Source organism: Patella vulgata, chromosome 5 (assembly GCF_932274485.2).
Source record: "Patella vulgata chromosome 5, xgPatVulg1.2, whole genome shotgun sequence".
In the NCBI taxonomy this organism is placed as follows: domain Eukaryota; kingdom Metazoa; phylum Mollusca; class Gastropoda; family Patellidae; genus Patella; species Patella vulgata.
The window spans coordinates 42,884,815-42,909,864 of NC_065883.2; the positions used below are offsets into that span (position 1 = coordinate 42,884,815).

A 25,050-nucleotide genomic window follows, 5' to 3' on the forward strand; every position below is an offset into this window, starting at 1 on the left:
TCCTACTGAAAATCCTTTTACTCACTCAACCCCAAGAAACCGAGAACATATCCCGACATCGGCTACACCTCAGTCTACTACTCTACACAATAATGCAACATATTCTGGTGTAAGACATCAACCAAAACCCAGACTGTCATGGGGAAATTCGACAATAAAACCTCCTCCAGTGTCTGCAGAAACTTGTGCCGCTGAAAACTCGCTTTAAGCTTCAGTACAATTCGTAGAAGCATTACAACTCCCAAAGACAGAACTTTCATACTTCGACGGAGACCCTTTGAAATACTGGTCCTTCATGAGATCTTTTGAAAATACTGTGGATCTTGATACTATCATTGACAGTGCCAAACTATCGCGCCTCATACAATATTGTACAGGACGAGCGAAGAAACTTCTCCAATGTTGTCTAGTCAAAGCACCGTCAGATGGATATAAATTAGCACTGCAACTTCTTAAGGAGCGTTTTGGAAATGAAAGTGATATATCGCAAGCCTGGATATCGAAGATTACAGCTAGACCTAGAATTACCAATAATGTAAGCCTTTTAGACTTTGCAGACGATTTACGATGTTGTAAAGAAACTCTAGACGCCATGGGATATTTGAATGAAATAAATAACAGCGCAAGTCTGCTTTCTATTATAGAGAAGTTACCCAATTATCTACAAACGCGGTGGTTAAAGGTTAACCACAATATAAAACGAACCCATCGCCAAATATTATTGATGTTGTTAACTTAATTAGCTCTGCAGCTGAAGAAGCCACTGACCCTGTGTTCTGGAAAATAGCTAGACGTACCACAGATAGGAAATTCGAGATAAATAACAAGGATCGTCGAGATAAAAGTCGTGCTAACTTTGCGGTGCAGACAAACAATACTGTTGAATCCTCTTCGGCACGAAATACGACTGACACACTAACAAACCCACCTTGGTCGTCAACTTGTCCCCACTGCGGACAGAAGCATTTTATTACCCAATGTCCATGTTTTCGAGCACTAAGAATCAAAGATAGAATATCTTTTGTACAATCAAAGGGACTTTGCGTCAACTGCTTTAAACCAGGCCACAGTGGAAAAAATTGCACGAGACAATTCGTCTGCAACATTCACGGTTGTGGACAAAAACATAATAGATTTCTACACCTACCAAAACTTTCTGATGACGCAACTGAATAAAGTCTATCTTCTCCAAGTGCTTCCGCTCAAAATAATACTAGAGAGTCAACTCTACCTCCGCCTATAAATTGTAACTTTGTAGGAGCCACCACAGGGAAAGTAGCCCTTCCAATCGTTCCCATATTAGTAAGAGGACTTGGTTATAGAAATTATATTGAAACCTACGCATTGTTGGATTCTGGATCGACTCAGTCTTTCTGCTCAGATGAACTCATTCACCATCTTGGTATTCCTCGAAAGCATAAAGTTACGAGACTAACTACACTTGACTCAAAAGATATGTGTGCTGATACCTTCGTCGTTGACCTACAAATCTCTGATTTTGGTGATACCCAAACCTTTGATATGCCACACGTTTTGTCAAGACCAAAGTTGAATATTGGTTTAACAAGTCGTGTGCGTCAGGACGAAATCAACAAATGGCCACACCTAGAGGATATTGCGATACCAGATGTAAATACTAGTGATGTTCATGTCTTGATTGGTCAAGATATGCCAGATGTATTAATACAAAGAGAAGTACGTATTGGTCGACAAGGAGAGCCATACGCCACTAAAACTCTACTGGGATGGACGCTCAACGGGCCTATAGAAAGTAAAGGCCTATCTACCCCATTAACATATTTTGTTAAAAATGACTATGATCTTCAAACACAAGTTGAGAGATTTTGGAAAATTGATGACCTAAAGGAAGATACCAATGCTTTCTCAATTAGCGATAAAAAGGTAATATCTGTTTGGGAAGATTCTCTGGAATTGTTGAATGGACATTACTCTATGAACATTCCCTTCAAAATAAGACCACCACATTTACCAAACAATTTACCTGTGGCAGAACATAGGTTACGATTGCTAAGAAGACGTCTTGATAATAACCAATCGATGAAAGAAAAATATACCTCTGGAATCACAGACCTATTGGTAAAGAAGTATGCTGAGATTGTTCCACCAGAACAGTTAGACAGAAATGACGGATATGTCTGGTACCTCCGACATCATCCAGTTATTCACCCTCGTAAACCAGATAAACCAAGAATCCTGTTTGATTGCTCATCGAAGTTTAGAAACATATCCCTTAATGATAAAGTCCTACAAGGACCTAATTGGAGTTCTTCGTTTCCGCCAAGAACATATCGCCCTAATGGCCGATGTAGAGGGTATGTTCCATCAAGTACGTGTCAATGAACCTGATCGTGATGTCCTCAGATTTCTTTGGTGGAAAGACAACGATACAAGTATGGAACCTGTTACGTACCGTATGACTGCACATCTGTTTGGAAGTATATGGTTTCCCAGTTGTGCTAACTTCGTACTGAAACAATGCGCTGAAGATAATTCCGGAGACTTTGATGCTTCAACTATTTCTACAGTTGATAAGAATTTCTATGTCGATGACTGTCTTAAGTCAGTAAGCAACGTAAAAGAAGCTATTTCTCTTGCCCATAGCTTACGGGATATTCTACAACGTGGAGGATTTCGTTTTACAAAGTGGATAAGTAATTCCCGTGAAGTCCTGCAAAGCATACCTGATACCGAACATGCCAAAACTTTTCCATCACTCGAACTTGATGACAACACACTTCCAGTTGAAAGAGCGCTTGGTGTACTCTGGAAAGTAGAGACTGATAGCTTTGGATTCAACACTTCATTACCAGAAAAACCACATACCAAACGAGGAGTTCTAAGTTTAGTAAGCTCAGTTTACGATCCTCTTGGATTTGTTAGCCCAATTATTCTTAAAGCAAAAATTATGTTCCAGACAATGTGTCGTATGAAATGTAACTGGGATGATCCTATATCTGACGTTTTAGCTAAACAGTGGAACCGATGGCTTCAAGATCTACCCTCTATTGAAAACTTTACCTTGTCTCGTTGCATCAAACAACATGGATTCGACGTAGCTACTGCACAATTACACCATTTTGCCAATGCCTCTGAACAAGGTTACGGAGCGGTATCATATCTACGTCTCACCAACCTTGATGGTAATGTCTACTGTGCATTCATCATGTCCAAGTCAAAACTTGCACCTTTGAAACCAATGACAATACCTCGCCTAGAACTGGCCACCGCTGTAGAGACAATTAGACTAGACAAGATAATTCGAAAAGAACTCGAAATACCACTTGTTGAATCAGCATATTGGTCCGATAGTATGATTGTGTTGTGGTACCTTAGAAATGAAGAGAAAAGATTCCAGACATACGTTGCAAATTGAGTGGCAACTATTAAGGATCACGCCTAGTCTGATCAATGGAAACATGTTAAAACCGAGGATAACCCAGCAGACAACACATCTTGAGGACTTGCAGCTGTTGACCTGATTAGTAAATCCCAATGGCTCCATGGACCCCAATTCCTTTGGCGGCATGAAGATACGTGGCCTTCTCAACCGAATTTTGAAATGGACATTGATACTAAGGCAGAGTTAAAGAATGAACCCTAGGGGTATGCTGTTACTGCGCAAATCGACATCATCAACACATTCTTCAATAGATACTCTTCGTGGTTTAAATTGAAGAAAGCTGTTGCTTGGATATTACGTCTAAAGACCATACTCCATAAGAAGAATAATGACTTCCCTAAAAACCTTACTGTCACAGAAACCCAAGCGGCTGAATTGGCAATTGCTACATACTTACAGCGAACTAACTTTACCGAAGCTGTCATCAAAGAGAAGAACCTTCGGAAATTATGTCCTTACTACAATGAACAAGGTGTTTTAAGTGTAGGTGGAAAGCTACTACTGAAGCTAAGCACCAGAAGATTCTACCCCCGGGCCATGTTACAAGATTGATAATTGAATACTACCATGCCCTATCCGCTCACGCAGGTGTTGAAAGGGTATTAGCCGATATAAGACAACATTATTGGATCCTTAGAGGTCGTGTGAACGTGAAAGGTATCCGGTCTAGATGCCTACCATGCAAGAAACTCAAAGCCCTTCCTGAATCTCAGTTCATGTCAGATTTACCAAAGGACAGGGTTACTGCAGGCGAACCTCCATTCACACGCACTGGTGTTGACTACTTTGGACCATTCCTGGTAAAACGCGGTCGCAGTGAAGTTAAAAGATATGGCTGTCTATTCACGTGTTTAACTACCCGCAGCATTCATATTGAAGTAAGCCATACTTTGGACACACACTCTTTTTTAAATGCGCTTCAACGTTTTATAGCTCGACGGGGTGAACCTCAAGAAATACGCAGTGATAACAGGACCAACTTTGTCGGAGGTCAAGCAGAATTAAGCAAGTCAATAAAACTTTAAAATTCGGATAAAATCCACAATTTTATGCTTAAGAAGGAAATCAAGTAGATTTTTAATACACCAGCAGCATCCCACATGGGTGGCGTTTTGGAACGCCAAATTCGAACTGTCCGATCTGTACTGAAAGGTCTACTCAATCAACAACCGCTTGACGATGAAGGACTAGCCACACTTATGTGCATCGTTGAAGGAATAGTTAACAGCAGACCCATTACAAAGCTCTCTGATGACCCCAGAGATTCAGAACCACTGACACCAAATCACCTCCTTCTACTAAGATCTGGTCCAACTATACCTTCAGGCATCTTCGTCAAACAAGATCTTTATCAACATCGTTGGAGACAGATTCAATATCTCGCTGATATATTCTGGCATCGTTGGTTACGGGAATATCTACCAGCTCTTCAAGCGCGTCAAAAATGGTTAGTACCAAAACGTAACCTGGAAGAAGGTGACCTCCTCCTTATCAAAGACGACAAGACTCAAAGATATCAGTGGCCGCTGGGGTTGATAGTAAACACTTATCCTGGAAAGGATGGCTATGTCAGATCCGTCAAGGTTAAGACTCAAATAGGTGTGTACGATCGTCCTGTGGATAAAATCTGCTTTTTAGATGGACAATTAAGTTACATCAAATCATGTTGATGATACCAGTGTTGAACCACAGTGAACTTAAAACCTTAACTTGTGAAACCATTGACATTTTTAACTGTTTATTGATAGTTCGCGCTTTACTTTGGATGACAGTTTGAGCTGTCATCAGGGGCGGAATGTTACGCTCACACTTACTGCATCTTTCATTTTATTGTTGTGCTACTTTCATTTTATTATTTTCAATTCTAAACAGGAAGTATGATTGAGTTATGTGCCCCTAATGAAAATGTTTGTTAAACCATGTGCTTTTGAACAAGCCCTTTTTGTACTTTTTGACTAAGATTATTCCCCCAGCGTATTAAACCTCATGTCCATATCCATGCTCATACTCATATTCTCAAGTTGAAGTACATCGTAAAAATAAACTTTAAATCAAAAAACAAAATGAGTGTATTAATAGCTGGGACAATTCCTACCTTGAACTGTTTCCATGTAGCTATGCTACAGTTTATACGTCACGTAACTTCTCGCTCACTTTTCCACCCATTAGCATTATCGGTTTCTGTTCAATTTCTATACATCTTGACAAATTGTTTATACGGATACTTTGATTTTCCAAAGGAATCATCGATTTTCAGATTGAAATAAATTTTAATAAAGCAGAAATATAAATAATGCCAACATTGCCAACTATATATTTTGAGAGTTCCGGTAGACAGATATAACTATCATTCACTGATTCAGTGTCGGACGTGTCATGCATAGCTGTCCGTGATCCGAAAAATCGCTATTTGACTAAATCAATGGACACTTTTTGACATAGTACTTATGTTTTATAGTTTAATTTACTATCCTTGTATTATATAATGCATCTTCAAGAAGGTATACGCTTGAATGAGAAAAAACAACTTTTCAAGGGTAGCTATAAAAATATGCACCACCGAAAGAACACAAACGTTTTTATATATATTTTTTGTGCCTCCGTCATATGTAAATATTTTTGATTTAAATAAAATATACTATTCAAAAAAAGTAGGGGATATTTGATTTTGGGGGCATAATACTAAAATATGCAAATGACTACGAAAAAAGTCACTATAGAACCTAACAGAAGAAACATTTCCAGTTACATGTGACGCCCAAACGCACCAATAGCTACCGCATGGAATGCAGGTGATGCTTGGGATCATCATGGGGGTCCAACCCAAGATTTGCACGACTCTGACTTTGAATGTTACAGTCATTGTGGCATTGAATTCCAGGGTGGAAATATCAGTTTAATTGTTTTAGTGACCAGAAAACAAATTTTGATATGCGTCGGCTTACCCAAAATGAAAGGTTACGTGCCCTTGGCATGCTACAGATCGGCACAACACAGGCGGTTGTGGCGCGGACGATGAATGTTTCTCAGTCTGTCATAAGCAGGCTATGGTCCAGATACCGTGATACACAATCTGTACAGGACACACCACGCTCAGGTCGACCAAGGGCGACAACTCAAGCCCAGGATCGATTTATCCGTACCTTGGCCTTGAGAAATCGTGTCATCACAGCAAATCAGATCAGCGCTCGTCTTCAAACAGACACTGGTGTGAGAGTGAGTGGCCAGACGATTCGGAATCGACTGCATAGGGGTCACCTTCGCGCCCGACGTCCTCGCGTGATCCCTTGTTTGAGAGATCATCACATTCAGGCAAGACGTCGTTGGTGTAGGGATCGTCAACACTGGGATAATCGACGCTGGAGCAATGTGATGTTTTCAGATGAGTCAAGGTTCACTGTTGATTTTTTGGACAGACGTAGGAGGGTGTGGCGTCGTCGAAACGAGCGCTTCCAAGACGTTAACGTCATCAGACATGATCGATTTGGGGGTGGTTCTGTTATGGTGTGGGGAGGCATCACTGTTGCTGGAAGAACGGCTTTACATGTTGTTGCAGGGCGTGTTACAGGCCAGTACTACCGGGACAACATCTTGGCAGTCCATGTTGTGCCGTTCGCACGACGTCATGGCCGCCGTTTCATCTTCCAGGATGACAACGCAAGATGTCACAGGGCCAGGATCGTTACAGGTTACCTCCAACAACAGAACATCACCACATTACCTTGGCCAGCACTGAGTCCCGACCTCTCCCCCATCGAGCATGTCTGGGACATGCTTGGACAGAGGTTACGTCAACGTCAACAACGTCCTGCCAATGTCCAAGAACTTGCTGCTGCGTTGCAACAGGAATGGGACAATCTGGACCAAAATGACCTTAGACGTCTCATTAGGAGTATGCCACGTCGGATCAATGCTTGTTTGGCAAACAGAGGAGGATTTACCCGTTACTGACTTGGTTGTGATGCTGTGGTAACTTTGCTGTTTGACCCCGGGTATCATTTTACCCTTATAATGGCCAGTCTGTGCCTTACTTAGTCTAACGATCATTTGGAATAAATCGATGAATGTGAACTTCATTTCATTTTGTCATTTGTTTCTTCGTCAGTTTCATTAGGTGACTTTAATAACACTTAAAAATCAAATATCCCCTACTTTTTTTGAATAGTATATTATAATTAATATTTTGAAAATCAAAATTGTAATTTAACAACAACTTTTGCAAGTTTGTAAATTTTGTTTATAAATTTGGTACTGTGTGCTAAAAATAATATTGACAATAAAATTGACTAGAAAGTGTTAAGTGAATACTCCAGGGGTATTTCCAACTTTTTATGCATGTTTATTTACATTTAAAAGATGATCAACTGAAAGTATTGACATTTCATAAAATATCGCAATATAGTGAATATATCACGTTATTCCCAACTCTAGTGTTGAGGGCAGTTTTGGGTGTTCATCATTGTGTTTTATTAGCCATTAGCTTTTTAATGAAATTGTAAGGAACATGTGTACACCCCAATGTATAACATTACTTGTATACGTAATCCAAAGATAACAAAAATATTTTCGTCGAAGGCTGATGTCCCCAAATAAATAGATGACACATATTAATTATTCGCACATCTATTTTGTTCAAAAGTATCGAGCAGTCAAACTGATTATCAACTATACACTAAGTTTCATCACTCTCTATCAGATAGAATCAAAGTTATCTTGTCCCAAAGCATCGACCAAGGAAATTGCTTATCTCTGCTTAGCTTTAGCTCGATGTGTTAATCATTGAACTCAGTCAAGACGAACATCTACATCAAGTTTAAACATTCTACCTCAATCAGAAGCAGAGTTGTTATGTTCCAAAGTCTTTACCAATCAAAATGCTTATTGCTCCTAAGCCTAAGCAAAAAATTATCATCATCGAACTTAGTCAAGGTATTGATGTAATGAAACAATACATCAAGTTTCATCACTCGCACTTAATTAGAACTAAAGTTATCGTGTCCCAAAGTATCAACCAATCAAATTACTTATCTCTACTTACCATAAGCATAAAATGCTCATCTTCGCACTCCATCAAGGCATTGACCTAATAAACACATACACCAAAATTGAACATTTTAGCTCAATTAGAAGGAGAGTTATTGTGTCCCAAAAAGTGTGACGGATGGATGGACGGACGGATGGATGGACGGACAACAGCCAGACGGACCCATTTTAATAGTCCCCTGCTTTCTTCGAAAGGCGGTGGACAAAAAACAAATTTAGTTAAAATGAAATGAAATGGGGTTTAACATCCTACTGTTCTGCTCCTAAACTGGGCTAATGAAGACGGGCATACGCCATACAGTGTGCTATGAGGGAAATTTTGCCCGGGCAGTGGCGCTACGGCCTACTCGTACATCGAATTCCAACTGCTAAGGGATCTTTTACGTGCATTCCAATATGTACATGGGATCTTGGTTTTTCATACCATCCAAACGACTAGACAGCTGTCCTTGTCAGGCCCTCCATCCTGCATCACTGACAAAGGGAAACCACGCTGGAAAATCTAGATGAATTTTCTCAGCCAATGCAGGGATCAACACCAACCCCCAGGCTAGCGAGCCAGCATCTTACCCACTTAGCCACGTGATCCCCAAATTTTGTTGATGTAGGCTATATAAATTTGCAAGTGGATTATTGTGTATAACAGTTGCAATTGTTGATTGTGAACGAGGGTTCAGTAAACAAAATTTAATTAAAACGGCCAGTAGAAATTGTTTAAAACACGATACTTTATCAAATTTAATGTCCATCACTCTAACTAAAGATAGGTTGTCGCATATTTATTCCTTTGTAGGTAATTGGGGGCCTTTACATGACAGTTCCATACAGATCAGATTATAATTTTTGCCGTTTGAGGGTTCACAAGGTTCTACAAACTGAAACAAGGGTCTCAACTCTGGAAGTTGTTGAAATTTGCCAGGCTTTTTTGTTTTACTAATTTAAATAATGCATATAAATTTCATACAGATTAGATGATAACTTTTGTCAAAAGGTTCACAACCGCCATAACTAAAGAAATTATTGACAGAAATTGCTGAAATTCAATAGACCTCTGTTTCACAAATTTAAACGATGCATATAAATTTCATACATATTGGATGATAACTTTCATCAATCGAGCATTAACAAGGTTGAACAAAGTGAAACAAGGGCCATAACTCTAGAAGTAATAAACAGAAATTGCTGAAATTCAATAGAATTCTTCTCTTTACTAATTGAAATGATGCATGCAAATTTCATACAGATCGGCAGATAACTTTTGATGTAATAGCATTCACAAGGTTTAATAAAGTGAAACAAGGGCCATAACTCTAGAAGTAATAAACGGAAATTGCTGAAATTCAATAGGATTCTTTTCTTTACTAATTGAAAAGATGCATGCAAATTTCATAAAGTTCGGCAGATAACTTTTGATGTTAGAGCGTTCACAAGGTTCAATAAAGTGGAACAAGGGCCATAACTCTAGATGTAATAAACGGAAATTGTTGAAATTCAATAGGCTTCTTCGTTTGACTAAATTGAATAATGCATATAAATTTCAGAAAGATCGGATGATAACTTTTGGCGTTAAGGAGTTCACAATGTTCAATAAGTGAAACAAGGGCCATGACTCTAGACATAATAAACGGAAATTGTTGAAATTCTATAGGCTTCTTCGTTTCACTAATTTTGAACGTTTGAGTAAATTCGATAAATATGGGTCCGGATATAGCGGTATGGAGAATGCAGATAGCGTGTTGCCGATTTAAAATGACATCGAGAAAGTTTAAGAACGGGTCAATCAGAGTGAATAGTTTGACATTGGCAGTTTTTCTTGTGATGAATGTTTTATTAGTGATATCAGGAGATGTCGAAACAAATCCCGGTCCATATACAAGGCAAGGTCAACTCTCAAAGACGGGGGAAATAATAGATCCAAATAACACCGAAAAAAGTGAGATTAAGTTGTTGACTGAAATGTTCCAGTCTTTGAAACAGGACATAGCAGATCTTAAGCAGGAGGTGAAGGATATTAACATTAAGGAAGAAGTGATTAAAATCAAATCGGATGTAAAAGATCTAAAAACTGAGACAGTAGATTTAAAATTAAAAGTCGACATGTGTGAAAATAAAATAAAGCAAAAGAATTTATTAATATTCGGAGTAAAGGAAAATAACCAAGACAGTGTTGAGGATTGTGAAAAGTTAGTTCGTGAGATTATGGTGAATGAATTTCAAGCTGAAGAGGCACGCGACACAAGTCTGATGGGTATTGAACGAGTTCATCGAATTGGTAGGAGAAACAATAGAGCACCCAAGCCAAGACCCATACTGATTATGTTTGAAAAGCTCAGGGACAGGGATACAGTACTAAAGAGTGGCAGAGAACAGCTTAAAACATCAAATAGTGAACTTGGGGTGAGTGAAGATTTTACAGTTCGTGTGCGCAAAATTCGTAAAGCACTAAACCCGAAACTAAAGGAAGCGAAACAAAATGGAAAGAAAGCTTTTCTGAGATCCGATAAACTGATTATCGAAAGTGAAATGTTTACATACGATTTGGATACAAATGAGATTATCAAGTTGACCCACGCTGATAAATAGCAGATAAACCTATCAGAGAAACACTCACCTATTAAAAACATAGAATTTGTTTCATGGAATATTGGAGGCTTGAACAGTAAATTAAAACAGAACCCAGTTGAAATTGTTAGTTTTATAGAGGCTTATGACATCGTGGGATTTGTTGAAACTTTTCATATAGTAGAAGGCGAATTTAATAACTTATCGGATAGAGTATATACCATTGACAGTGCTCGCAAAATATCAATAGGAAAGTATCGGGTGGGGTTGTGGTATTTATTCAGAAGTGGCTTGAAAAATATGTCTTACAAATTCTGTCGGATAGTGTTTATGAGGAAATGGTGTGGTTCAGAATTCACTTAGTGGAATTGGGTCGGGATTCAAATCTAGTTGTCGGTGTGGTTTATATCCCACCGGAGGGATCAGTTTTTTATAATGACAGGAATATAACTTGTAATATCGAACATGTCGAGAAAGTTGTTTTTGAGGTTAAGGACAAATTTCCCGATGATGATATACTTATAATGGGAGATATTAATGCCAGGACTGGAACACGCCAGGACTTTGTCGTACAGGACAGTGATCACAATCCATTTCTTAGATCATTCTATGAAGTTGTCACTTGTGATAGTCCCAAAGTGTCACGAAATAATAAAGATAAAATATGTAACAAATTTGGAACGATTCTTTTGGACTTATGTTGTGAGAACAACCTAGCTATTCTGAACGGACGTACACAAGATGATTCAGCTGGAAACTTCACGTATCTGAGTTCTTGTGGGACAAGTACAATTGACTATATCATAGTAAATGTCGCCTTATTAAATGTGATAATTTACTTTGCTGTGCTGGATACCGACATGTCTAAACATCACCCCGTCAGCTGTAAGATCCCAATTCAGTTTGTACAATCAAACAAGTCACACGGTTACTATTCAAGGCTCGTATGGAAACCACAAAATACGATAAAATTTCAACAAGAGCTTGAAACAAAGCAATTTGGAGACACTTTATCGAACATACACAGTCTAATTGATAGCGATATACAAGGTGCTGTTAATGAACTTGTTATGCTTATGGGGAAGATTGGAACATCATCGGGAATGTGTGTTCGCAGCAGGTGGTGAACAGAGGACTATGGATAAGCCATGGTACAACGACGAGCTGAGAACATTGAAACGGCACAAGGATCAGCTATTGAAAGAATTTTGTAGAGAAAACACTTCCGATACACTGAATGATTATCTTGAAAGTAAACGCCTGTACCAACATGCGTGTGCATATAGTAAGAATCAATATCAGGAACAACTGAAAGAAGATCTGGTGAACTTATGTAAAAATAACAACTCAAATGGTTTCTGGCAGAAGATTAAAGGCTGTCTGTCCTGGAAGAGACCACATATTCCAGATTTAGAAGAAAACACTTGGTTGTCCTATTTCAAGGATCTACTGAATCCAGCCGTGGAGTTTGATGATTTAGATTTTAGTGTCTTTTCGACGACTTATGTTCGCGATCATAATTTGGAGTGTCAAAAGTGTGAGTATGATACATCCCAGTTAAATGTACCAATAACTGTTACAGAAATTAAAGACGCTATCAAGAAAATGAAAAACGGTAAAGCGAGCGGCGAGGATATGATCCCATTAGAATTTTATAAGGTTGGGATTGACAAGTTGTTGCCAGTGTTGCTTAAACTCTTTAATACAGAATTTTTTAGTGGAACATTTCCAGAGAGTTGGACTTCGAGCATAATCCTCCCTCTACACAAAAAAGGTGATCGAAACAATCCGGGTAACTATAGAGGTATATCACTTCTTAACTCTATTAGTAAAATATTCGTATCGATTTTGAAAACTCGACTAACATTGTGGTCAGACGAGCAGGCGTTGATAGTCGAAGAACAAGCAGGTTTCCGTGAGGGATACTCCACAATAGATAATGTGTTTATTCTAAATGCCCTAATTCAAAAGTATCTATCGAAATCAAAAGGTGGTATATTTTACTGTGCTTTTATCGACTTTCGTAAAGCTTTTGATTGTATAAATAGATGTAAATTGTTTTACTTATTGATAAAAAACGACATTCATGGTCCAATGATAGACACACTCCAAAGTATATCCCACATTATTACTGCTAAAATCAGGATAAATGGCAATTTATCTACTCCCTTTACGTGTAACTCCGGCGTAAGACAGGGGTGCATTTTAAGCCCTTGGTTGTTTGGAATGTATATTAACGAATTGATAGAAATGTTGAAAACTGATAGTGGCCATGGGATATTTATTAACAACTCTATCAATGATATTTTTGCACTCTTATTTGCCGATGATCTGACTTTGTTTGCTGAAACGGTTGGGGACTTACAAAAGAGACTAAATATGTTAGATAAGTATTGTTTGAAATGGAACATGTCTATGAATGTTGATAAATCTAATGTTGTTGTTTTCAAAAATGGCGGTGGGTTATCACATATAGAAAAGTGGTATTATAGGGGAATTCAGATGAAAACTGTTAATCATTACAAATACCTAGGTATCATGTTTACCAGTCGTTTAAAATGGTCTTCTTGTTGTAAAACACTAGCCCTACACGCCTCCAAATCGTTGAACACAATTAAGCATTGTATGTTAAAATTAGGTAATAGAAATTGTACCCTAGCCTTTAAACTGTTTGACGCAATGGTTGCTCCCATCCTATATTACGGTTCTGAAATATGGGGATTGTCATTTCAACCCGAAATTGAAAGTGTACAAAATTCATTTTGCAAATGGCTGACTTGTACCGGGCAAAAAACTACGAATGCTATAACACGAGCTGAGTGTGGCAGATACGAACTAAGTGTAAACTATATGTGTAGACCTATAAAGTATTTCTTAACATTAAAGCAAATGGAAAATCACAGGCTCCCTAAGCAGTGCTACGAAATGTTATACAACTTGGATCTTGTAGGTAGGACAAATTGGTGCTCTGATGTTAAATTAATGTTATATAGACTTGGATTTGGTTATGTGTGGAATGCGCAGGGCGTAGGGGATACAAAACATTTTATGTCTGTTTTTAAGCTGCGACTTCAAGACATCAATTTCCAAGACTGGCATACATTCACTAATCAATCAAGTAGATGCGAATTTTACTCTGACATAAAAACAGAATTATTTTGTGAACCATATTTAAACAGTATCCTATCTCATGTTCTAAAATTTGCATTGGCTAATCTAAGATGTTCAACCCATACTCTTAGCATAGAAATGGGGCGCCGATCCAATACACCACGTGACCAGAGGTTATGTAACATATGTAATATGCATAAAATGGAAGATGAATTTCATTTCATTCTCGTATGTCCAGTCTTAAGAGATCTTCGTTTGAACCTCTTACCATTATACTGTCACAATAACCCTTCTGAATATAAGTTACGTAAACTATTTCAATGTAAATCAGAATTTGTATATAAAAATCTAGCTATTTATATCAAATTAGCATTAGACGTGAGAACCGAAATATTAATGTATTGAGTATACTGTACTATATTGTGATCTGTGTATATAGAATTGTATAAACGGCACATGCGATAAATATGTATTTTCATATTATTTATAATATTGGATTTTGTTTTGTTTGTAATATTGATCACTTTAGATAGGTTCTGTATTTTGATTGTTACACATGCTTTACTTGTACTATAGGCTGAAGGCCAAAGGTATTGAATAAACTGTATTTGTATTTGTATTTGTAATTTAAATAATGCATATAAATTTCAGAAAGTAGGATGTTAACTTTTTGGCATTAGAGCGTTCACAAGGTACAACAAAGTGAAACAAGGGCCATAACTCTAGACGCAATAAACGGAAATTATTGAAATTAAATAGGATTCTTCATCTCACTAATGCAAACAACAAATATCAATTTTAAAACAACTGGATGATAACTTTTGGCATTAGAGCTTTCACAAGATATTGTGGACGATGGACGGACGGATGGATGGACGGGTGCAACGGCAATATACGTCCACATTTCTATGTGGGCGTATGAAGACGTTAGTTGACATGTCTGATAACACGTGACATGCATCGGTAGAAATTGGGTCAATAAATCGGCATTACATACTTTTACACAATTTGTGTACAAAAAGCGGCCATTTTGTTGGGCAGTTTCATTTCAATTTTCCCGAAATTCGAATTCAACCTTCATTATCGTGGAATGGTGATATATTTAAACGTTTTTTAAAATTGGAAAAAAATTGTGACCATTTTGTCGACAGTTTTGGTCCGATTTTCACAAAACTCAACCAACATTACGGTATAATGGTGATATATTCGAATCACAAGCTAAAAACACCATTTTGGTACAATCAAGGGCCATAATTCAGGAAGTTATGCGCTAATATCGAAAGCATGAATTTCAAGTTTCATCAAAATCGGATCAAAATTATGACCACTAGAGGGTCCACAACCTTGAAATACCAGATGTTTACACTATTTGCATAGAGGGGTGGCCATTTTGTCACAAAATTCAAACTCAAACAAAGTTACGTTGTAACGTTGATATTTTCGAACAGTTTTTTAAATCAGATAATAATTATGACCTCTAGAGGCACCACAAGCCAAAAAACGAAATTTTTCGTACAATCAGGGACATAATTCCGGAAGTTACAATTCAATATGTGCGAATATCGACAGGAACCAAGACCCTTGGGATATAAACATGCATTCCAAGTTTCATAAAAATCAGATGAATATTGTGACCTCTAAAGGGTCCACAACCTTGATATACCATATTTTACACTATTTGCCTATGAGGGGCGGCCATTTTGTCAGACAGTTTTGGTCCGATTTTCACGAAATTAGAACTCAATCACCATTAGGGTGTAACGGTGATATTTTAAAACATTTTTTTAAATCGGACCACAAGCTCAAAGAGTGATTTTTCGTACAATCAAGGGCCATAATTCAGGACGTTACAATCCGATATGTGCGAATATCAACAGGAACCAAGATCTGTAGGTAATAGACATACATTCCAAGTTTCATCAAAATCGGATGAAAATTGTGACCTCTAGAGAGTCCACAACCTTGATATACCAGATGTTTAGTACTGTTTACACTATTTGGGTACAGGGTGGGGGGGGGGTGTCATTTTGTCTGGCAGTTTTGGTTCGATTTTCATGAAATTTAAACTCGACCAACAATACCGTGTAACGGTGACATTCGAACGTTTATTAAAATCAGATAATAATTGTGACCTCTTGAGTTACCACAATCTAAAAACGTGATTTTTCATACAATCAGGGGCCATAATTCAGGAAGTTACGATCTGATATGCCCGAATATCGAAAAGAACCAAGATCTTTGGGTTATAAACATGCATTTTAAGTTTCATCAAAATCGGGTGAAAATTGTGACCTCTAGAAAGTCCACAACCTTGATATACATATTTTTACACTATTAGCGTAAGGGGGGGGGGGGGCATTTTGTCTGGTGGTTTTGGTCTGATTTTCACGAAATTTGAACTCAACCACCATTAGGGTGTAACGCTGATATATTCAAACGTTTTTTTAAATTAGATAAAAATTGTTAACTCTAGAGGGACCACAAGCTTAAAACGCAATTTTTCATACGATCAAGGGCCATAATTCAGGAAGTTACCATCTGATATGGGCGAATATCGAAAGGAACCAAGACCTTTGTGATAAAAGCATAAATTTAAGGTTGTATCAAAATATGAAAACCAGCGGCTGCCAGGCAGGATACGCCCACATTTTCAAGAGATGGATACAGAACAAGCTAAAAAGAAAGTGATTTTTCCTACAATCAAGGGCCATAATTCATGAAGTTACAATTCGATATGTGTAAATATCGAAAGGAACCAAGATCTTAGGTTATAAACATGCATTTCAAGTTTCATCAAAATCAAATTAAAATTGTGATCTTATAAATGGTATTTAAAAAAAATGGAAAAATTCTGTTGGGTGGATGGTGTTCTCAAAAATTTCACTTTCCGAGAGACTGGTAAAACATGCCACAAATCGGAAAAGGGGGAATCCCAATGTTGCGCATGCGTAATGTGTCAAATACGCTTACGCTTTTCGCTTTATAATGTTTATAGCTGACAGTTTTAGAAGGATAGGACAATTAGATCTTAACAGAAGCTGCAATTACATGCAAGGTCATCCGAAACTACCACACCACGACCAAAAAGAGGGAAAAAACAAAAAGAGAAAACTGAGCATCAAGGGAGAGGGTCGAAAGACTCAAGAAAGAATAAACTGAGGGACTCAAGGTAAGAAAAAACTCTTTTTTTTTAATAAAAAATCTGTAAATAGGCGAACAGCCTTTCCAGATTTCTCTCAGCTACTAGTTTCATTCTTATTCGAACTCTTCAGACTTAAATGAGGATGTATGTAGTAGTATCCTGGTGTTTTACGTCTGCTTCCACATAAGTGATATCGCAGACAAGAAATAGGAAAGCTGAAGCTGCTTCCTGTTTTTAGAATATGATTTTGCAATCTTTCCATTTTCGGCCTTAGGCCATGGATTGGGTTTTGTGGGAAGTTCTACCCTTTATTTAGTAAAAAACATATCGTTTGGTAGATGTTTTCTTCTGCTTCTGGATTGGTAGATGTCTTCGTAGTGGGATTAGTGTTTAGGTGCCAGGCCCGTCTTAACGTGACCTCCCCTTACTCCACAATCCCACTCTATGGGTTTGGTATCTGTTTCTTTTGCGGAATAGTGTTTAGGTCCCGAGTCCGTCTGACTGTAACTCCCCTTACTCCACTATCCTGCTAGTTTGGTAGATGTCATCTTTGTGGGATTTGTGTTTAGGTGCCAGGCCCGTCTTATCCTGACCTCCCCTTACTCTCCTATCCCACTCTGTAGGTTTGATGTCTATTTTTTGCCGGAATAGTGTTTAGATGCCGAGTTCGTCTGATTGTGACTCTCCCTTACTCCACTATCCTGCCAGTTTGGTATAAATCCCCTATGTAGTTTAGTGTTTAGATGCCGAGTCCGTCCAACCGTGGCCCCCTCTTACTTTACTATTCTACTTAGTCCAACTGTGTCCATTAGGGCGTGGATTTGTTCAAAGATTTGCAGTTTCAGATCTGGTCTCGGGAAGAGTAAGTTCTTAGTGTTGAATGGTATGTTGTTAGTCTCCATCATTCTCACTAGTTCCCTTTTCTCCTCCTTGTATACCTCACAGTCTACCAGGACGTGGTTGGTGGTACATTCTTCTCCGCACTCACAGACGATGGCTTGGTGTTTGTAGTCTCGCAGCCGCTCTTTCACCCTTAGTTTCGATATAAGTCTGCATATATCTCTTCTAGGGTGATTGATCGCTGTCTTCGTGTAGATTTTGTCATCCAGTCGGAATCTGTATGTGTCAAGTTCAACGAGTTTTAATTCCCAGAATGAATTGACCTGTCTTTTAACCAATACTGTAGATTTCCGTGGTGCTGTAGTCTATGGTGCGGAGTGGTGCTGTGTCCTTGAGACCTTCGTTGGCGAGTGGATCTGCCTCCTCGTTTCCTCTAATGTTGACATATGATGGAATCCACACAAGCTCTAATTTGCTTCCCTTCTCTAGGACCCTCTGGACGTCGAGAGAGTCGGTGCTGGAGCTTTTTTTGGTTCCACCACCGGTTCTCTGACTACTTTTGCTTCTCTCTCCTTGTTCTTTACTTGCTGGGTTGCCTCCCTAAGGGTAAGTTTATCTTTGCTTTGCAGACGTAGCGCTGCTTTGGTCGCTTGTATTCTTGGGCATTGCGGGGAGTTGGCTGCATGGCTGCCCTTGCAGTTTGAGCAGTTAATTTTGCTACCCACCCTACACTCAGCCACCGCATGTTCTCCTCCGCATTGGGCGGATACGGTTTTTCCCTTACAGTACTTTACTGTATATCCTAGTTTCTGGTAGTTGGCGCACTGCCTCACCCTCTGAACATAGGGGTGAGTACGGCGGTTGAGGTACACGATTTTAAGGGCCTCAGGTGCGGTACCTTTCTTGAATGATAGGGCGACGCTTCCCTGATCCTTCCCCTGGGCCACATTAAACCGATATACCTCGGTAGCTTGGTACCCCCTCTCTGTAAGATCTTCCAGAATTTCCTCCCCGGTATATTCGGCCGGTATCCCATGAACAACCACCTTATCAATAGACAAGGTGATTGGTTCGGACACCGTCACGGTCATACCAAGAAGTACGTTATGAGCCAGCGCCAGATCCATCTCAGACCTACTTTTTAAGGCAAGTCTAAGTTGGCCTGACACAGTGATCTTTAAGTCGGGTATGTTAGTAACACCCCACTTACCCTTTAGTTCCTTCCCCACAGCCGTAAGTTTGGCTCCTTGAAAGGACTTGTCTTCCAGTGGCCTCACTAGTACGACGTGAGACTGTTCCTCGCTCCTTTTTGCCGCAGGAAAGAACTTCGGTGCAGGGCTGCTGTAAAAAAAGTCAGCCATGGACCTAGGTGCGCTAGCCTCTATCGCCATCGTTCTTATGCTGCCGAAAGATACAATCGAAAACAAAAGGAGGGACTGAACAGTGTTGATTAAGGATGTATTCTGTTGTTAATTAATGACGTAAGCTGATATACCTGTTGTTACCCCTTTCCACAAAGAAGCGCTAGTCAATCTGTGTTATTAATACTAATTAACTATGGGTTCCTATTGTTTGTATGAGTGTACTTAACAGTTATCAGGCTTATTAGCTATAGAAATAAATTAGCTTGTTATTGTTTTAAGAAGCTTGTGACGAGTTCAATCTGTTGATTGGCTTGTACACTGAGCTTCTTTGTTAGTAGATGATAGAAAGAAAAGTGAAATGATTAAATAAATACAGAATAGAGAAAAATAGAAATAAATAGATAAATAAATAAAGATAGAAAGGTGGTATATAGAGTTGAAAAAAGGGGTAAAAAGAAGTAACAAAAAATAGATTAACAGAACACAGTTTTTATGGGATACTATCACTAGTTTATTCTAAAAGCACGACGTTTCGACAAGTATCCTCTTATCGTTATCAAGCACAAATGACAATTTAGTAAACTTGTGGACAATATATATGAAATTAATAAGAAACCATCTGCATGGATTAAGAATAACAGTAATAGGATACTTGGTAAGACAAGAGGATACTTGTCGAAACCTCGTGCTTTTAGAATAAACTAGTGATTGTATCCCATAAAAACTGTGTTCTGTTAATTTGTTCCCTGATCGCTAAATGCCACTTAAAGAAAAATAGATTAGATTAAAAGTGGAGAAATATGAAATAGGAGAATTTAAGAAAATTAGCTTATATCTAATATATAGAAATAAGTTAAAAATAATATCCTAACAATTTCCTAACAATAAAGCACTGAGGAAGGAGGTAAGGAAAAGAAAATAAAGTAAATTAAAGAAAATAAAGTAAAATAAAATAAGATAAATTAAGAATGCAAAATATAAAGAAAATAAACCTTATACCTTGTGAAGGTAAAAATAAAAATAAAAACAAAGACAACCATAAATCTATTTTTGGACTAGATGATCTTTGTAGTATCTAGTAGTCTTTCTGGATTTGAGAAGTCTTTTTGGAGTCTTAGCTAGGCTACTTTATCTGAGATAAATTTAGTCGATAGCTTTGGAGCTCTGGTGCATTAGGTGTTATCAGTACGAGTATTAATTAACTAGGAAAAATGAGGATGTGCTGTGGCCCTCTATATATAGTGTCGGTGGGCACCGGAGCACATGTGATGTCACAGATGGGCCGGAGTCGATCTTTGGCACCGGAGTCGATTATTCCGAAAAGTGTGCAAAGATATTTGGCTAAGAATTTGCCGTCATGATTATGCTTATTTGCATTGACTCAAGGTTTAAAGTTTCCTAAACTAACGAGGGCTTAAAAATAACTCTACTTGGTTATGGGCGTGTATGCACTAATTTTTTATTAGCTTTCGCCGTAGGGGTACCACGGCTAAATTGATTGGGAACTCGTCCTTGTTTTTCACATTCGGCCTTGAGTTAGGCTAAGAATTATGCTACTATTTCGCATACTTTGAAAAAGTGGCTCTAGGAAAATATTTCTTAAATTCAACTAGGAGCTCACGAGGTTGAATTGATGGCAATGTGTCAGGTATTTTGAGCAGAGTCGATGATACGAGTTCCAAAAATGGGGATGCACACAAGAGAAATAGCTAACAGAATTTTAAGAACGTAGTGCAAAGGGGTCAGTGGGGAAAAAGAGTAAACAATAAAGTGGGGGGACCCCTCGGGACTACATCTTATCGTTAATGCCATCCGGTGCTAATGTTCTTAAAGTGTGAATCCATTTGAATTCATTGGCTTTCCTTACGGCATCGTTTTTGCCGTTATCTGGGTCAGTCTTAAAAGGCTCTATAATTTTAATCATAACATTTCTACTCGTATGTCTATCTAAGTTGAAGTGTATTGCGACCGGCTTTGGCCTGTTGTGTCTAATATCTGCATAGTGTTCCTTTATTCGTTTTGAAAAGACACGTTTGCTTTCTCCTACGTACGTATTGTTTTTTGGAGGAGCATGTTAATAGGTAGACTATAGTTCTACTTAAACAATTATAGCCCGTGCGGCAGGAATATTTCTTGCCAGTTTTACCACTAATAAAGTAGTTATTTTGGTTTAATTTGTAACAGATATCACAGTCCTTCTTGATACATTTTTCGAATAGATTTTGAACTGTGACTCCGCTGGTTTGCGGGTCCCGTGGTGGATAGATGAATCTTGCTTCCATTTTGATGAAAGCAAGATTCATCTATCCACCGCGAGTGTTAATAACAGCAGCGCAGCATCTGTACATGGAGTGGATCAGACGACTGATGAATGCCATTGGCACCTGGAACAACACTCTCAGAAAAGCCTGGCACAATCCATCGGCTGTGTTTGCTCTCGGTACGACGTTATTAAGTCTCTTCTGAATTACATCCCAAAGATGTTCAATTTGGTTCAAGTCCGGACTAAGGGCTGGCCAGTGTATAATGTTGACACCGTTCTGCTGTAAAAAGTCCCGAGTAACTCTGGCAGTGTGGGCATGGGCGTTGTCATGCTGGAAAACATTGTTTAGATGACGTGCGAAATGTGGTATGACGTGGGGTCTGAGAGCTTGATCGATGTAGCACTGCTGTGATGGACCAAGATTTTGGAACACCACAGGACCCACTCTCTGGTTCAGGCTGATTCCACCTCAAATGATTATGCTTGGACCTCCCCATGGGTCTCGTTCCATGACACATTGGTCAGAATAACGCTGGCCACGTCGATGCCATATTCTGGTCCTGCCATCTGCAGTTGATACGCAATACCGACTCTCATCTGTGAACAGAACAGTTCTCCATTGCCTGTGTCGCCAGTTCTGCTGTTGTTGGGCAAACAGTAGATGTTTGCGTCAATTGCGAGAACCGGTCCACGGTAAGGTCTACAGCAATGGATGTTCTCTTTGGTGAGATGTCGGCGCACTGTATCGGTACTGATGGGTCTTCCGTGTGTTCCCACTGTCTGACTTGCTGTCTTAGATGCCTGTGTGAAGGGATTCTGCACGTGCTGTCGCATAACATGGCGGTCTTGACGCCTTGTGGTAACCCTTGGTCTACCAGTTCGGGGGCGATCATCCGTGGTGTTGGTGGCCCGAATGTATTGTTGAAGCCTATAGATGGTCCGAACATTGACCTGGAAGTGATTGGCAACGGCTTAGGCACTGTGGCCAGTGTCGAGTCTTCCAAGCGCCTGGTTCCTCTGAGCTGTCGTGGCATGCTGCTGACATTGTAGAGTAAATGATTCAACCAGGTATGGGCGTGCATTTTATAGGGCTGGTCCTGGTGAACAGCATGTGCAGCATGAGATACATGAAAATCATGGAGAACACATTACCATCTCAGAAGTCAGGTTGCGTTTTTGAGAAAATTTCCTGGGTTCAATTCTGTGTTTGGGAAGGAGCCTTATTGCTCAGGTAAACTTGGAGATGTGGTCACAAATATACAATTTATGCAAAGCGTCTATTCAGAGTAACATACCAACCTGACAATTCTTTTGCTGCTTAGTATATATTTCAAGTTTCATCAAAATCTAATCACAATTGTGACTTCTAGAGGTCCACAACCATGGTATGACATACTTTTACACTATTTGCGTACAATGAGCTGCCATTTTGTCAGGCAGTTTTGGTCTGATTTTCGCGAAAATGTAACTCAACCACCATAAGGGTGTTACAGTGATAAATTTAAATGTTTTTAAAATTGGATAAAAACTGTGACCTGTACAAACAGGGGCCATAATCTAGGAAGTTACGTTCGGAAATGCATGATTATCAAAAGGAACCAAGATCTGAGTGTTTAAACGGTGATATATTCAAATGGTTTTTTTTAAATTGGATAATAATTGTGATCTCTACCTGGAGGACCATAAGCTAAAAATGCGATTTTCGTACAATCAGGGGCCATAATTCAGGAAGTAATGATCAGATATGCGCAGATATCGAAAGGAACCAAGATCTTTGGGTTATAAACATGCATTTTAAGTTTCATCAAAATCGGACCAAAAGTGTGACCTCTAGTGGGTCCACAACCTTGATATACCAGATGTTTATACTATTTGCGTACGAGGGGTGACCAACTTGTCCGGCAGTTTTGGTCTAATTTTGACGAAATTGAAACACAAACAACATTACGATGTAACGGTTATATATTCAAACGTTTTTTTAAATTGGACAATAATTGTGACCTCGAAAGGAACCACAAACTAAAAACGTGATTTTTGTACAATCAGGGGCCATAATTCAGGAAGTTATGATCCGATATACGCGAATATCGAAAGGAACCAAGATCTTTGGGTTATAAACATGCATTTCAAGTTTGATCAAAATTCAAGTGTGACCTCTAGTGGGTCCACAACTTTGATATACCAGATGTTTATACTATTTGCATACGAGGGGTGGCCATTTTGTCCTGGGGCCTATTTCACGAAATTTTAACTAAGATAAAATCCAAATTTTAGTAATTTGATTGGATAATATTTGGTTGATTTTAGTGCTTAGCCAATCAAAATTGAAGTATCTACTAAAATTTGGATTTTATTTTTAGTTAAAATTTCGTGGAACAGGGCCCTGCAGTTTTGGCTCGATTTTCATGAAATTCTAACTCAACCAACATTATGGTGTAACAGTGATATATTTGAACGTTTCTTTAAATTGGATAATAATTGTGACCTCTAGAGGGACCACAAGCTAAAAATGCTATTTTTCCTACAATCAGGGGCCATAATATAGTTATAAACATGTACTGGGTATTTCAAATTTCATCAAAATCCGATCAAAATTGTTTACACTATTTACGTACGAGGGCGGCCATTTGGTCTGGCAATTTTGGTCTGATTTTCACGAAATTCAAATTCAACCGACATTTCGTAAAATCGGCGGTCATAATTCATTATGTTACGATCCGATGGGTTATAAACATGCATTTCAAGTTTCATCAAAATCAGATGGAAATTGTGACCTCTAGAGTGTCCACAAGCTAAAAGATATGTTGCCAGGCAATGAAACATACGCCCATAGCAACTAAGTTGTCCGGGCAGTCAACAAGAGTTGTCACATTTTTTTTCTATTGTCGGTAATGAAACATTAATAATACACTAAATTCTGATTAAGAGTAACAACTCATTAAAGGGACTATCCCGATTTGAACAGAGTCTCAAAAACAAAAGTCCGAGTTCGTATGAAATTTAAGCGCCAAAATATAGAGGAATGGTGTATTTACCCTACCTCAAAATTTCAGCTCAAAATATTGAATTGTTTGGACGTGAACATCAAAAATGCTTATCCGGACATGTAACCCTTTTAAGATTTCTGGTCAATTTTTTCGCTGGGTGACCTGATAATCTATCGCCGCTCCTTTAGAGGTCTATACAGTGATTTGTTTTTATAAAATAAAAGTCTGGTTTTATCCAGACACCACATAATACAGCTTGGGACACCGGTTTCCATTTCCAGATGAAGACTGACGGGTGTAAGTTGTTTGAAAACATA

At 38.7% G+C, this 25,050-nt stretch overlaps 1 protein-coding gene across 5 annotated transcripts in view; it reads right to left on the reverse strand.

Annotated features, from left to right (window-relative positions):
• The window catches only part of LOC126820261 (transmembrane protein 87A), a 444,177-nt gene that overhangs the window by 275,889 nt on the left and 143,238 nt on the right, over positions 1-25,050 (reverse strand). The gene's annotated exons all lie outside the window — the stretch shown is intronic.